This window comes from Delphinus delphis, chromosome 14 (genome assembly GCF_949987515.2).
Source record: "Delphinus delphis chromosome 14, mDelDel1.2, whole genome shotgun sequence".
NCBI lineage: Eukaryota > Metazoa > Chordata > Mammalia > Artiodactyla > Delphinidae > Delphinus > Delphinus delphis.
Genome location: NC_082696.1, coordinates 45043306 through 45047195, shown reverse-complemented (window position 1 = coordinate 45047195; position 3890 = coordinate 45043306).

The window sequence follows — 3890 nt, the reverse complement described above, 5'->3', positions numbered from 1 at the left end:
GTTGTTCATGGACAGAATTCTGTCAAGGGAATGACAGGAATATAAAGCTGTTAACTCTTTCCACTGAAGTTGGAGGTCAAGAAACGTCTTGCGCGTGAAGTCCTGATTTCTTAGCATAATTTAAGAGCATGGGCTCCAGACTCAGGCTGCCTAAGTTCAAACCCTGCTTCCCCTTTATAGGCTCTGTGACAGTTGGGAAATTACTTCAGTTCCCTCCTTCGTGAAACAAAGATGATTATGGAATTTATCTCACAGGGTTCAGTAGAAAGATGAACATTTAACAGTGCCTGGTATACCATGAGCTCTCAATACATTCCACTGTCACTATAGCTTACCTGGTGGAAGTTTACCCACCTCTAACCTCATGGCGACAAGTTAATCAAGTTCTAACTTAGATTATTAATTCAAATGTACTTATACTTTGCCATATCATTTAGTGTTTTGTGTGTATCTCACCCAGGAGGTGATTTTTAAAACTTGTTCTTTGTATAAGTGCATTGTAAAATGCTTTTTAAAAATTCCTTAGAATAAAACATCTACTAAAGTTCAGGTACTGTACGGTTAGTATTTCAATTCAGAGGTTGCTTTTCTGATGATAGAACAAGCACTGGATGACTTTCATGAACTTATTTACTTTTTGTTTTTTGTTTTATGGCCGTTGAAATATCACAGGAGAGCTCTTGAATCTGCCCCCTCCCAACCTGCTCTTTGCCAGCCATCACCCATTTGTTCAAGCCCCAAAGCCTTGGTTTTTCCTTGGTTCCTTCTTTGGCGTCATATCCCATATCCACTCTATCACAAGAACTACAGACGTTGCTTCTAAAACATGTCGTAACTCCATTTGTTTCTGTCTCTGCATGATTATCTCTGTCTCCAAAACTACCTCCATCTGACCTCTTGCCTGAACTGCTGCAGTAGCTTCCTAAATGGTGTGCTTGCTTTCACTCCTTTACTAAGAAAATTCATTCTCCACTGACAGCCCAAGCGGATCTTGGGGAACCACACATCTATCCATGGTACTATTCTTATTTAAAACCCATTCTCCATTGAGATCTCAGACTGATCCTGGTGAAACATATATCTAACCATGACACTACTCTTATTCAAGACCTTCCAGTGGCTTCTCAGCCTCCTTAGAATAAGATCCAAACTCCTGACTCTGGAATACAAAGCTTTGCATGCTCCGACCACGCCCTACCCTTTCGCCATCACCCACTGTGCCTCAGCCACATTGGCCTTCTTCCTGTTGTTTGAACATGCCAAGCTTGTCATCTTAGAACATTTGTACTAGCTGTGACCTTGGCCAGGAATGCTCTTAACCCCCAAACTTCTCATGGCTGGCTCCTTCTTGCTCTTCAGGTTTCAGGCTAAATGTCACGTTTTGGGAGATGTCCTCCTCTCTCATCCAACTGAAAGCATCAGCCTAGTTACTCTCTATCACATTACCTTTTTTAATGTCTTGCATGGTATTTATCAAGACCTGATTTTTTCTTATTTGTTCATTTACTGCTCACTTGTCTCTTTGCATATTTTCAGCTTTGTTCCCACTAAAACATAAATTACAGCAGACAAGGGACAACTTTTCTCTGTCTCTCTTACTTCTGCATGTGGTATCTTTTGCATTTGGCAGACGGTCAACGAACTATTGAATGAATGTACAGAAAAGTTCTCAGATTGCCCACAGGAAGATACTCCCTGTATCCTGACTTCTAAATCCCTTCAATTCTTAAGTTCCACCCAGGATAATTCCATGCCACACCCCGGAGAGTGTAATGACATGAATTCCTCATCAGGAAAGCAGATTAATTGACTGTTTCTTTCAGGACTGCCTTAGTTCGTTTCTATACTACCATGTGTTTTATCTCCCTTCTCTCAATTTTCTTTTTCTTGCCTCATAGTGACATCTTCAACAAAATTATCTCATTCATTCACACAACAACCTGGGCAAGTATCATTTCCTCCTTGTTTTTTAAGGGAGAAAGCTGAGGCTCAAAGAGGCCATACAACCCATGAGTGACAGACTGGAGATCTGAATCCAAGCCTGCGTATTACCTGTGGATTTTTCCTTGCCTGGAGATAGTGTCCCATTCATTACGGGGTCTCCCATTTCCCACAGTAGCCATTAGTGAGCTGACCAAAGGGTTGCCAAACATGGCTGCCCTATATAGTCATTTGGGGATTTCTCCTTAGACTTGCAGAATAAGAATTTGGATTAGAGTTTAAGAATCTGCATTTTTTGGGCTTCCCTGGTGGCGCAGTGGTTGAGAGTCCGCCTGCCAATGCGGGGGGCGCGGGTTCGTGCCCCGGTCCGGGAGGATCCCACGTGCCGCGGAGCGGCTGGGCCTGTGAGCCGTGGCCGCTGGGCCTGCGCGTCCGGAGCCTGTGCTCCGCGGCGGGAGAGGCCACAGCAGTGAGAGAGAGGCCCGCGTACCGCAAAAAAAAAAAAAAAAAAGAATCTGCATTTTTGAGGAGCTCTCCAGATTTAGGTACCACTGAGTTAGAAAATCAGGTGAGAGAATGTTAGATATGTTATTACAAAAAGGACTTTGAGATATCAGCTGAGATTAGTTTATCTGATAAGGTTAGTGACCCAGTGAGCCTCTGGGGCTGAGACAGGGAAAGAGAGAGATTGGATACCTTCAAGCCCTTGCTTGGGGAGAAGGAACAATATATGCTATTTGTTAGGAAAAGAGCCACAAAGCATGCGATGGGGCCTAGTCTTGGGTGTGGAGGGCAACCCAGGGAAAGTGCTGAGAGTAGAAGAGCCTACTTTCAGTGGTTTAAGGTCCTTCAGTAAAACCCCATTAGATATTTGAGCTTTTTCAACTGTCTGTTCAAGTTTCCTAAAGTCTTTCGCATAAGTAATTTAGCATGTTGTTGAACCATTAAAAATATATTCAAACTAAAGTGGGCAAGAAGGGCATTTTATAGGAGTATAAGCTTATTTAGGCTATCAGAAATAGCTTAACAAGCGTCTCCATATTACTCCCCAAACACTGAGCAGTGTTTTCATCATGTAATTATAACATAATGAAAGGAAACAACACATTTGAAGTACCTTTCCTATTGGAGAACATGCCATTTTGTCAAATCTATATATGCTAGCAAAATGCTGCTCCACCGTGCATCTTGTTAGCATCGAGTCCTATCTAATAGAAGAGATAAATGGCCTCTTGAGGCTTAGAAGCCAGGGAAAGTCACATCTGGTAGCTTGCACCTGGCTGACCTATTCATGGAAAAGGTCAATTTAGTGCAAAAGGGCATTTAAAAAAATCAGTTCTGCTGGAGGGAATTAAGCAGCTGTCAGGGGGGAAGGGTTTCATCCTTTCACACCCTTCCACTCGCTGAGCCCATTGCTTTAACCATTGCTGGAGGGCCACAGTTCTGCATTTGGTAACATTATTACAGGCTACTGTTATCGCCTTTTGTTACTAGAAATTCAAGTATTTCTGTATTTCCTATATTAATGCAGTAACCAAATAAAAACTGAGAGCATTTCATTTTATTACAGGTTGAAGTAGTATTTAGGACTAGGTTTTATTGTCTTTAAGAATATTCAGTATTGCCTTTTATATTTCAGTTAGCTTTATTTGTTGAGCTTTCTTCAACATTTGGTTGTAGTTTGTCATGAAAAAATACCTCTTTTTACTCTTCCCATATTTGAGTCAAGAGACAGTTCCAGGAAATCCATGTGAAAGGAGAGGCAAGTTAGAGTCAGCTTATAAGGGTTACAATTTTGATCTCAGTACTGTAAGCCTTCAAGAGTATCCACAGTATACTTTTCTAAAATGAAGGAAGTAAGATGCGGTCTTTCATAATATTTGGAAGTTTCAAAATGCCTGTGCTGGATGAAAGATTTGTTGGACTAGACTGAAATGCTGTTTCTTAGC